This window comes from Oncorhynchus nerka, linkage group LG2 (genome assembly GCF_034236695.1).
Source record: "Oncorhynchus nerka isolate Pitt River linkage group LG2, Oner_Uvic_2.0, whole genome shotgun sequence".
Lineage (NCBI taxonomy): Eukaryota > Metazoa > Chordata > Actinopteri > Salmoniformes > Salmonidae > Oncorhynchus > Oncorhynchus nerka.
This window is the reverse complement of record NC_088397.1, coordinates 73,003,820-73,017,309: the sequence shown is the minus strand read 5'-3', so window position 1 is coordinate 73,017,309 and position 13,490 is coordinate 73,003,820. Positions and strand designations below refer to the sequence as shown.

Here is a 13,490-nt window from a genome sequence, read left to right as displayed (position 1 = left end):
ATAATGATGAAATACATTGTTACTTTAATGAGTGCACAATATGATATTATGTTTTGTAAATGACAGCCCTTGGTGGAAATGTCATTGAGATCTTATGGTAATTTACTACAGCTGAATGATTTGTTTGGGCTGACCATAATTTAGATAATTAATTAATTAATTACACGACAACATGCATATATCAAATTGTATCAATTCTTTCAATTGGACTCTTCCTCCAATGTTTTTCTCTTCACTCAAAGTAACGCTTTGGAAATACAGTCCGTCATGCAAGTCATGACATGTACAATATACATAACATGACCAGAAATATGTGGACAACTGCTCGTTAAACATCTCATTACAAACTTATGGCCATTAATGACTTGGTCTCCCCTTTGCTGCTATAACAGGCTCCACTCTTCTGGGAAGGCTTTCCACAAGATGCTGGAACATTACTGCGGAGCCTTGCCTCCATTTAGCCAACAGCAGTAGTGAGGTCGGGCACTGATGTTGGGCGATCAGACCTGGCTCACAGTCTGCGTTCCAATTCATCCCAAATGTGTTCGACGGGGTTGAGGTCAGGGCTCTGTGCAGGCCAGTGAAATTATTTTACACCGATCTCGACAAACCATTTCTGTATGGTTCTCTCTTTGTGCACGGGGCCATTGTCATGCTGAAACAGGAAAGGGCCTTCCCCAAACTTTTGCCACAAAGTTGGAAGCACAGAATCTACACAGAGTCTAGAATGCCATTATATGCTATAGCGTTAAGATTTTCCTTCACTACAGTTGACCAGGGTAGCTCTAGGAGGGCAGAATTTGACCAACTGACTTGTTCAAAAGATGGCATCCTATGATGGTGCCACGTTGAAAGTCACTGAGCACTTCAGTAAGGCTATTCTACTGCCAATGTTTGTCTATGGAGATTGCATGACTGTGCTCGATTTTATACATCTGTCAGCAACGGGTGTGGCTGAAATAGCCGAATCCATAAATTTGAAGGGGTGTCCACATACTTCTGTATATATAGTCTATTTGATATGATCTTTGCATAGAAGTGGCCTACACTATGTTTGTTGACCATGTACATTCACATATTTTTTCAAATCCCTTTTACAAGCACAGAATGTTTTTTTGCCATTTGCATGCATGACAAAGCAAAGACATGGCTTGGCTTCTCTCCAAGCATTAACATAAACCTACCTGATTGACTGACATCTTTGACTTACACTTAACCCTGACAAATACATTTTCTCCACATAGACTTTCTACATACAAATGGCATTGATTTTACTTTGCACATTTATCAAAAACAGGCTCTCTGGTTGCCTTCCAAATGTTCTTGATAAAACTATATAACTGAAATGCTGACTGAATTAAATCACAACAAATGCATTTTACATGATCCAAATACTCTGTTTTACACACATGAAGGCACCACATAGTCATGCTTACCATGTTGCTGTAAAGTGACATCGACATACTGTACAGTCTAATTGTCTCTATGGTCCTCGCAGAAAAATGTTAGCCCTGCTATGTAGGTGTGTTTAATGCAGTCTGAGAAATGTTTGCACACTGAACATATGATCACTAAATTAGAACATATCTCACTGTCAAAACGTATATAATTAACCAGCTTTCCGTTGACGAGCTTCCCGTCAAGCTTCCCGTTGAGTAAAACATTAGGGGCCGGTGTCCCAGATACAGATTAAGCCTAGTCCTGGACTAAAAAGCACTTTCAGTGGAGATTCTCCATTAAACTTGCTTTTTAGTCCAGGACTAGGCTTAATCTGTATCCGGAAAACCACCCCATGTGGATTAGAATACTTATGAATGTTACTACTACTGTACTGCCAGTAAACACTATGTTATGATATGGAAATTACTACTGTGATTGAGATATAAATGTTTGTTAGTGTTACTTTGTTGTATGAAACTGTTGATGACACTGCTATGGTCCCAAGTGAAAATATCTGGAAACGTTCCCCTAGAAGCAATAGCTACATATCAGGCCTCGTCCTCAGTTGAATCATTCAGGTCTTCAGCTTCCCTACTCTTCACCACATAGCATCAAAGGTACTGGATGGCAGATATGGTACTCACATTTGCCAGCAGAGCTGAACAATAGTTCAGAGAGAGTTATTTACAGTATTTTGAATCTGTCCCACAATTATACTAGCCTGGTCCCAGTTCTGTTTATCCTTGCATGGCAGGAGTTGGCAAGAGCAGAAACATACTGGCATCCTGGCTACAATTATACATGTGTTGTTGAAGATATACAGTGTCAACTTATCTATATGCAATTTTTATACATAAGAAAATAATAAATACAATAAAAAATGGATAAAGAAACCAATGAGCGCTGGACTCGTTCACGGTCACAAACCAGCGCTCTTTCTCTCCCCTTGGCACTTTTATGGCGTCCCTCTTGCATAATATAGCTGTTTCGGTGTGGCAGACCAGCTGCTCCTGGGTGACATTCTGTCCTGGGTACAGGTCCTGGGGTGGCAGTGGCACAGACTGTAGGGTGAGGGGTGTTGAGATGGCATTTAATATACCAGTGCCACCTTCTCTTGACTGCTCTCCATCGAATCCTTTGATATAAAAGGATATAAAACATCACAGGCTCCAGAGGGGTCCCTGTTAGCTATGCACCTGTTGCTAGAAGATTCTGGAACTGAACCCAGATCATTTCTTACATCCTGGTTCCTTGAGATCTCCTCTGTGATCTGCTCAGCAGTCTCTCCTGGAAAACTGGTCATGTGATCAGAGTTGGGCAGCCACACTACTGTAACCTTCCACCTATCTACAATATCAAAACATGCTCTGCTTACTATAAACACTAATGGGGATTCCAACCCAAGTTAAGTGTGTGTAAATGGAACGTAATATGCTATTTATGCACGTTTCTCTCTATGCATATTCTGACCTTGAATTTAACCATGAGAATAGCATGCTATTCACCCTCTACTTGTTGGGGATGGAGATCAAAGAAATGAAGATGTGGCAGAGGTGTGTCTACAGATATGCCATATTCCGACTTGGATTTAGTTCCCTCATAATTCCACCACTTTAGCGCACAATGAATAAGGTCGAGCAACCTGTCGGTTCCAAGTGGAACATCTACTTAATTTTTTTCTGATAGAAATAACACCATTCTCCATGCACTGTAATTTACAACTGGATAAGAGCTATTGATAAGAGCCTAGGTAAATGAGTAAACCATTTGGATAAGGGGATTGTAATTATAGATGACAATTGCTTTAAATCTATTTTACCATATGATCGCTGTAGACAAATGTGAAACCAGTCATTTGGCAGCAAATTGAAGCATATCACCATATCACCTTTTTCCACAGTGAAGTTTATGTAATACTGGCCTTATAATTTGGGATGAAATTTGGAGACCCAATCTGTAGGCTTCTATAACCATGCGCAAAAGACAGTATGGCATCAAACCTACCTGAGTTGGTTTTTTATTTCTAGAATGTTTTAATTATATGAGCAAACTTTTCACTGTATTTTTTTCTATTTGTATCGCACATACATTTATATGTGTCACTAACTTTAGAATTTATTTCCTTACATTTCGCATAATTTCATTAAATTGTTAGTTTACCATTCTTTCACCTGTCACGTTCTTGTGGTTGTTCCTGAGGATCGCTAGCAATATTGGATCATATTAGGCTAACGTATTACAAGTTGTGCAATCATTTGGGACGTGTAGCCTATTTGAATCATAATGGAATTCAGACCATACTAGCAGTTTAAACCTGGCGCACGTTTCACCATGCCTGGACCGTTGTCATCACAGTTCCATGATTAGTGAGGAAGAGGGATTATTCGGGAAGATTTATAGGACTACTGTTTTGTAGGACTATTGTTCTCTTTTCTCACCTTCCAATATTTAATGAGTTGAACAATTGAATATGGCAATTATCAGGATTAATCAAACCACTGTATTTTTTGATTCACCAATATATTTAGTGAGAAAGCCTGTTTTTATTATTATTCATAAATACTTTCCTAGCCCTAAATAAATATACAAGATCAGAGTATTTTTTTTAACCACCAATTGGTGCTGAAAAGGAGATGGATATGCGTGTATTTATATGGCTTTCTTTCATTGATCCCTAATATTCTGAACCCTAAATACAGTGCCTTCAGAAAGTATTTACAACACCTTGACTTTTCCACATGTTGTTGATAAAAGGTGGGATTCAAATGGATTCAGAATTTTTTTGTCAACGATCTACACAAAATGGAAGAAAAATTCTAACATTTGTAAAAAAAAACAATACATGAAAAATGAAACACTAAAATATCTTGATTACATAAGTATTCAACCCATGTTAGAATCGTCCTTGGTGAACCCTTGGTCAACACATGTTAGAATCACCCTTGGCAGTGATTAGAGCTGTGAATCTTTCTGGGTAAGTCTCTAAGAGCTTTACACACCTGGACTGTACAATACAGTATTCAGACCCCTTCACTTTTTCCACATTTTGTTACGTTACAGCCTTATTCTAAAATGAATTAAATTAAATGTTTCCCCACATCAATCGACACACAATACCCCATAATGACAAAACGAAAACAGGTTTTGAGCTCAGGTGCATCTTGTTTCCATTGATCATCCTTAAGATGTTTCTATAACTTGGAGTCCACCTGTGGTAAATTCAATTGATTGGACATGATTTATAAAGGCACATACCTGTCTAAGTGGTCTCACAGTTGACAGTGTATGTCAGAGGTCAAGGTCAAAGGAATTGTCCGTAGAGCTCCGAGACAGGATTGTGTTGAGGCACAGATCTGGGGAAGGGCACCAAAAGAATTCTGCAGCATTGAAGGTCCCCAAGAACACAGTGTCCTCCATAATTATTTTTGCAATGTAAGTAAAATGGGCTGTCAGTGTTCAAATGTTCTGTGCATTGTGTGCACTGTGATGCCTTTTAAGCTAGTGGAAGCATTTGTCATAAGCACAACACCAGTCCATAAGTAGGCCCGCACCTCTACCATTCAGTTAGTATGGGAACTGTATTTTAGGCTCTAGTATGTGTGATGTAGGTGTTCCATGCTAATGTGTAGTGTCTATTCAGCAAGAACGGACTCCTACCTGCGGCACGAGTGTAAAGTCTCCAGGTCCAGACTGTCCTGCAGCAGTTACATGCTGTGTGTGAGCGTGTTCCTGCCAGTGGTGTGGCAGAGTCAGAGTGGGGCCTGGCCATTACCCATGTTATAAATAGACCTGTAGCAGTTACATGCTGTTCCTGTGTGTGCAGAGTGGGGTGTTCCTGCCAGTGTGTGGCAGAGTCAGAGTGGGGCCTGGCCATTACCCATGTTATAAATAGACCTGTAGCAGTTACATGCTGTGTGTGAGCGTGTTCCTGCCAGTGGTGTGGCAGAGTCAGAGTGGGGCCTGGCCATTACCCATGTTATAAATAGACCTGTAGCAGTTACATGCTGTGTGTGTGCGTGTTCCTGCCAGTGGTGTGGCAGAGTCAGAGTGGGGCCTGGCCATTACCCATGTTATAAATAGACCTGTAGCAGTTACATGCTGTGTGTGAGCGTGTTCCTGCCAGTGGTGTGGCAGAGTCAGAGTGGGGCCTGGCCATTACCCATGTTATAAATAGACCTGTAGCAGTGATTCTGGCTGCTGGTCACATGTAGGGCCCTGCGCGGGCCATGGTCTGGGCGCCCTTCCACACTTGTAACATTTCAGTGCCATAAATATAAGCCATTCTCATCAACGGTGCTTCAGTGGAGCAGGTTGAGAGCTTCAAGTTCTTTGGTGTCCACATCACCAACAAACTAACATGGTCCAAGCACACCAAGACAGTCGTGAAGAGGGCACGTCAAAACCTATTCCCGCTCAGGAGACTAAAAAGATTTGGCATGGGTCCTCATATCCTCAAAAGGTTATACAGCTGCACCATCAAGAATATCCTGACTGGTGGCATCACTGCCTGCTCGGCGTCCGACCGCTTGGCACTACAGAGGGTAATGCGAACGGCCCAGTACATCACTGGGGCTGAGCTTCCTGCCATCCAGGACCTCTATACCAGGTGGTGTAAGAGGAAGGCACTAAAAATTGTCAAAGACTCCAGCCACCCTAGTCATAGACTGTTTTCTCTGCTACCGCACGGCAAGCGGTACCGGTCCAAGAGGCTTCTAAACAGCTTCTAACCCCAAGCCAAAAAGACTCCTGAACACCTAATCAAATGGCTTCCCAGACTATTTGCATTGTCCCCCCCCCTTTTACACCGCTGCTACTCTGTTGTTATCATCTATGCATAGTCACTTTAATAACTCTGCCTACATGTACATTGACTGTACTGGTACCCCCCTGTATATAGTCTCGCTATTGTTATTTTACTGCTGCTCTTTAATTACTTTTATTTGTTATTCTTATCCATCTTTTTTTTAAACTGCATTGTTGGTTAGGGACTTGTAGTAAGCATTTCACTGTAAGGTCTACACCTGTTGTATTCGGCACATATGACTAATACATTTGATTTGATAAAAAGAGGATGAGTTGGTGTGTAGACAAGGTAATATGGTACATAGTTTGGGTTGGTGTCTTCATGAACAAAGCATTATTATATAGACATGTTTGGCAATATGAAGTGTTACTTGAGGCACTGAATGTACATAGCTTGACATATGAGGTACAGTACTATAATAGAGCTGTGTCTGCTAATTGAAGGTAATAAATGTGTCTGTGTGAATTTGACACAAGAGCAACACATGTGTGCTGATTACTGTAGGCATTCTTATGTGATGGTTATCCTTCAAGGACATGCAAATACCATGATGTCATTGTCTTATCCAAAGAACCTACAACCCAAATTCTAGTTTGCCTACCCTAAAGAAAATGTTTGAATTTGGTACATGTTTTAAGCAAAAAACATTTTACATCATATAAAACAATATCATATAAAACAAGAACCATGTGAAGGAAAAATCACATGCTTTAGTAAATAATTGACCATTAGCCTAATTTAAAACAATTACATAAGGTGATGATCAGGTAATAATCAACAACACGTTCAAGATCCTTCCACTTTTCTGTTCCATGCAGACTACAGTAGCGTGTCTTGAGGTAGTTGTCTGAAGAACCCTCCAGAAAAGCAAACAAGTGTATATGACGCTAGCCTACAACAGTCCAATCTTGTAGGGAGAGACCAAATTAGTATATGGAAGTGGTTGCTTTTTTGAAGTGTTGCAAGTGGGACAATGCTCTAAAATGTTTATTCTGCCCTACTGAGCCCTTTACTTTATGTTCGTATTCTTATCTTTTGTTATTTCTTGTTGACTTGTCAAAAAGGAACCTGCAAGTAAGCCTTTCATTTGACGGTGTATACCATGTGTATCCTCATAAAAAAACGTGAAACTGAAGGAATTATTTTAATAGCAAAAAATAAAAGTCCTTGGTAGCAAACAAAGCCAGCTTGTCTATTAGTCTCATCCTTTGGCAATCCTGAGAGAACATTCTGACAGTTTCCTGGTGTGTCAGTCCCAATATGACCTGCAATAAATGTGTCCACCCTGTGCTGTACATAGGGAGTGTCCCTGTCACTGTGGCAGCTATGTGACTGTGAAGGGTGTGGAGGCCTGCCCCACGACAGCGGGAGCCATGCTTTTGAAACAGCGAACCGATCCCGTGCGGAAGACAATGCAGCAGCCACATGATGACACACACCAGCATGATCAGTAGCACTGCGATCAGCACCAGCCGCTTCCAGTCTGAGAAGAGGCTGCAGAGGCATCGTCTGGCCCAGACGAGTCTCCTTCTGCCAGCCTCAGTCTGTCTGGATGCAGCCTCCTCCTGGATTATCCCGATGTTGATACAAATACAGGTGGAGGAGCCGTCCGGATGGAGAAGGTCAGGGCTGCCGGGGTTGGAGTAACACAGCTTCTTCCCATCCAGCCACACCCTCTCCTCCTGCTGCAGGTGGGTGGGCAGCCGGCCCAGCACCTCCAGACTTGTGAGGAGGGCTGGGGGGGCACTGGCGGGGATAGGTGGGATGCCTGCAGAGGGGGCAAGGGATCTGGCCTCTTTCCTGTTCCACAGACACGGCCATGACCCGGGTGACACACTCCAGGCAGAAGGTGTGGGTGCAGTCCAGCAGCTTGGGCGTCTTGAAGACACTGTCGTAGGTGTTGAAACAGATGAAGCACTCTGGCTTGTCCTCGCCAGAGGAAGTGTCCATCTCCTTCTCAAGCACTGGGTCCGGGGCCTGTGTGTGCCATACCTCTCTCTGGGTCTGTTATGCACCTACAGGAAAAGATGCCAACGATAAATGTTTCGGTTTCAAACATAGGGTGACCGTTGGAAAATGTTTAGGTTGGTATTCTGTTTTGCTTGCACACCCTGAAGATAAAGAAAGGATAGGCTTACGTGTCTGATTAGCCTGTATCAATTTTACAAAAGGTTTTGGCACATTGGGGCGGCAGGGTAGCCTAGTGGTTAGAGCGTTGGACTAGTAACCGAAAGGTTGCAAGTTCGAATCCCCGAGCTGACAAGGTACAAATCTGTCGTTCTGCCTGAACAGGCAGTTTACCCACTGTTCCTAGGCCGTCATTGAAAATAAGAATTTGTTCTTAACTGACTTGCCTAGTTAAATAAAGGTAAAATAAAAAATAAATAAAATTGATTCCTTGAGGTCAGTACAATATCAAGGCAAACATCGCTCTTCAAATATTACATAGAGACATTACCGATAAGACTATTTGTTCACTTTCTTCATGACTTGCTTCTCTTATCTTGTACTGAACATGTGTTCAATTTCATTGATTCAACTTTTCCAACCAACCCTTAAACATTACCATCTTGGTTTTTGTTTTGTGGTTGAATGTTTGGTTGTGTTAACATTTATGTTATTGTACATTAGACATTTAAATTGTCTTGCATATTCTGTCTGTTCTTGTCATTGTTTCCTTTACATTGTCAACTGTGATAAAGGAAAGTGTTACAGAAATCCCCATTTCCTTATTGATCTAGGTCCTTAAGTGTCGCTAACAGGTGAGTGAGTTCTTTAACAGCCCAGATGAAAGTTAACAGACGTCATTTCATTTCCAGCAGATTAATCATTAAAGGATAAGTTCTCTTTTTTCAACCAAATCTCTATTTTCGATGTAAATGGTATATTATAGAAGGGTCCAGACACCTTTTTTGTGATTTCACATGTTTTTGAGAAACTTAACCCAAACAGCAAAACGCTTCCTTATCCTTGTTGTGTGGTATGGGGGCAAACAAAGGCTACAAAAGCACCTAAATACGTCCTTTAGAAACGGCAGAGCTCTCAGTATAGTGATGTAGGTCTTTAAGATGTTGTACACATGAAATTGTGTCATTACAAACTTTATCCGCAATGTTATATTCTCTTTTGCGCGACTCAAGCCGTTTACTCTATCCAGCTGTTCCATTCGCCATGTAGCGTGCTCCTACAGGTAACTGCCTAAATAGGGGAATAATGGCCACTATGAGCCACCAGAACAGATTCAATGCGCCCTGGTATAGATTAGGGCTGGACCCAGTTAGTTGAAAGGCTGTTGGTCAACCAAGCTTCTGTTTTTTTTGCAAATATGTCTGCCACCTGTCTGATTCGCACCCTTCTCAGTGAACTAATAAGTTGCGGAAACCGTGGGGATGGAACAGGCCAAGAAGAAGGGGTGTGGATAAAATGCACAGTCTCTTTCCAATGCGGTCTCCAACCAATTTGTGCACATTCATTGTTTCATAACTTCATTGTGTGAATTGTTTGCCTTGATAGTGTCTATCAATTCCCAATGACATATATCACCAGTAGTAGCCTACATTTACCGTTAATTCCTAATCTACAATGTTTGTTTGGTTATGGTCATTTCTGTTAATGCATTCAATATACTATTATTCCAGTCTTTTACAGTTCTCATCGTCAGAGTGGAAACTGTTTGCAGAGCGCACAATCTAGGATGCACTTGTGAGGAACAAGTTTTGGTTTATTTAATTCCATTTACAAGTTATATCAATTTAATCATTGTCTTTTGTTCGGAGCGCTTCTGTCAATGTTGAGTAAGGACACGCACCTGCTTACACAGAAGTTTGCCTATAGGCTACCTGGCCTGCATGCAAATGTATGTATATAAATGTTCCCATTTGGGGATCGGATAGTATTTCTGTTTGGCTTAACACACCACCACTAATGAGCTGTGCAGCTTCTCAAAGTAATGTTTTCTTCACCTCAAACAGCAAGCAAACAAAGTCTGTTTTTACATCCATTGAGAATGACAATTTTTCCTCAATGTATTAGAATTTTTTTCCCAGCTCTCTCTTCCTTTCGATAACCACTCAGTGTGAAAGGGAAAAATGTCATGCTCTGATCCAGTTGAAACGTTATAAAATAGTTCTACCTGATGAGCTCTTATTTCTTTCACAAAATAGCCTACAGCTGTGTCTGTCTCGATCTCACTGGCTTGGGAAACGCTGACTACCCAGAATATTTTACAATGTTTCATGTTTGTTGATGACAGACCATGCGTAGCCAATGTGATTTATAGGATATTTATTTTCATCAGGATATTTTCTACCTGCAGGCTGCAAATGTTTTCATTTGTTGGCTTTATGTAGGCTATTTTTACATAGTTGGCAATGGAAATAGAAGTTACTTTTTAGGTTTGTATCATTTTAATTTGGATAGAACTGGCATCGGTAGAAATGTTAACATAAATTGGCATTCCACATGAGAAAGGTTGCCGACTCCTCATGTAGCTTATTAATGTCAACTTAAGGCTAGTAATGGCAGAATCTGCAAAAGCCAGCAGCAGTGGGAGGAGGTCAGTCAGGTTAAGGTTATCTTGATCTCTGGCTCACCTGAGTCATTTGTGTCTTATTTCATAAGATGGCAGTGTCTCTATATATATACAGTGCATTCGGAAAAGTATTCAGACCCCTTCCCCTTTTCCACATTTTTACATTACAGCTTTATTCAAAAAATTGATTAAATAAAAAAAACATCTCATCAAGCTACACACAATACCCCATAATGACAAAGCGAAAACAGGTTTTTAGAAAACTTATTTCCATAAGTATTCAGACCGTTTGCTATGAAACTCAAAATTGAATGCATCCTGTTCCATTGGTCATCCTTGAGATGTTTCAACAACTTTATTGGAGTCCACCTGTGGTAAATTCAATTGATAGGACATGTTTTGGAAAGGCACAAAGCTCTCTATATACAGTTGAAGTCGGAAGTTTACATACACTTAGGTTGGTGTCATTAAACTCCCACACTGCCCTAACCCACCTGGACAAGAGGAATACCTATGTAAGAATGGTGTTCATCGACTACAGCTCAGCATTTAATACCATAGTACCCTCCAAACTCGTCATTAAGCTCGAGACCCTGGGTCTCGACCCCACCCTGTGCAACTGGGTCCTGGACTTCCTGATGGGCCGCCCCCAGGTGGTGAGGGTAGGAAACAACATCTCCACCCCGCTGATCCTCAACACTGGGGCCCGACAAGGGTGCGTTCTCAGCCCTCTCCTGTACTCCCATGAATGCACGCCTCCAACTCAATCATCAAGTTTGCAGACGACACTGCAGTGGTAGGCTTGATTACCAACAACGACGAGCCTACAGGGAGGAGGTGAGGGCCCTCGGAGTGTGGTGTCAGGAAAATAACCTCACACTCAACGTCAACAAAACAAAGGAGATGATTGTGGACTTCAGGAAACAGCAGAGGGTGCACCCCCCTATCCACATCTACAAGACAGTAGTGGAGAAGGTGGAAAGTTTTAAGTTCCTCGGCGTACACATCACGGACAAACTGAAATGGTCCATCCACACAGATAGAGTGGTGAAGAAGGCGCAGCAGCGCCTCAACCTCAGGAGGCTGAAGAAATTTGGCTTGTCACCAAAAACACCCACAAACTTATAGAGATGCACATTTGAGAGTATCCTGTCGGGCTGAATCACCGCCTGGTAAGGCAACTGCTCCGCCCACAAGCGTAAGGCTCTCCAGAGAGCAGTGAGGTCTGCACAACGCATCACCGGGGGCAAACTACCTGCTCTCCAGGACACCTACACCACCTGATGTCACAGAAAGGCCAAAAAGATCATCAAGGACAACCACCTGAGCCACTGCCTGTTCACCTCGCTATCATCCAGAAGGCGAGGTCAGTACAGGTGCATCAAAGCTGGGACCGAGAGACTGAAAAACAGCTTTTTTCTCAAGGCCATCAGACTGTTAAACAGCCATCACTAACATTGAGTGACTGCTGCCAACATACTGACTCAATCTCTAGCCACTTTAATAATTAAAAATGGGATGTAATAAATGTATCACTAATCACTTTAAACTATGCCACTTTATATACTGTTTACATACACTACTCATCTCAAATGTATATACTGTACTCTATACCATCTATTGCATCTTGCCTATGCCGTTCGGCCATCACTCATCCATATATATGTTTATGTACATATTCCTATTCATTCCTTTACTCTTGTGTGTGTGTGTATAAGGTAGTTGTTGTGAAATTGTTAGATTACTTGCTAGATATTACTGATATGGTCAGAACTAGAAGCACAAGCATTTCGCTACACTCGCATTAACATCTGCTAACCATGTGTATGTGACAAATAACATTTGAATTGATTTTGATTTGATTTGTTCTGTCTCCTAGAGATGAACGTACTTCGGTGCGAAAAGTGCAAATCAATCCCAGAACAACAGCAAAGGACCTTGTGAAGATGCTGGAGGAGACAGGTACAAAAGTATCTATATTCAGTAAAACGAGTCCTATATCAACATAACCTGAAAGGCCGCTCAGCAAGGAAGAAGCCACTGCTCCAAAATCGCCATAAAAAAGCTAGACTACGGTTTGCAACTGCACATGGGGACAAAGATCGTACTTTTTGGAGAAATGTCCTCTGGTCTGATGAAACAAAAATAGAACTGTTTGGTCATAATGACCATCGTTATGTTTGGAGGAAAGAGGTGGAGGCTTGCAAGCCGAAGAACACCATCCCAACCATGAAACACGGGGGTGGCAGCATCATGTTGTGGGGATGCTTTGCTGCAGGAGGGACTGGTGCACTTAACAACATAGATGGCATCATGAGGCAGGAAAGTTACGTGAATATATTGAAGCAACATCTCAAGACATCAGTCAGGAAGTTTATGCTTGGTCGCAAATGGGTCTTCCAAATGGGCAATGACCCCAAGCATACTTCCAAAGTTGTGGCAAAATGGCTTAAGGACAACAAAGTCAAGGTATTGGAGTGGCCATCACAAAGCCCTGACCTCAATCCTATAGAAAATGTGTGGGCAGAACTGAAAGAGCGTGTGCGTGCAAGGAGGCCTACAAACCTGACTCAGTTACACCAGCTCTGTCAGGAGGAATGAGCCAAAATTCACCCAACTTATTGTGGGAAGCTTGTGGAAGGCTACCCAAACCGTTTGACCCAAGTTAAACAATTTAAAGGCAATGCTACCAAATACTAATTGAGTGTATGCAAA

The 13,490-nt window shown here is 41.8% G+C and overlaps 1 pseudogene; it reads right to left on the bottom strand.

The window, feature by feature from the left end:
• Positions 1–7,530: 7,530 nt before the first annotated feature.
• LOC135572748 (RING finger protein 223-like) lies at positions 7,531–8,231 on the bottom strand (annotated as a pseudogene).
• Positions 8,232–13,490: the final 5,259 nt, after the last annotated feature.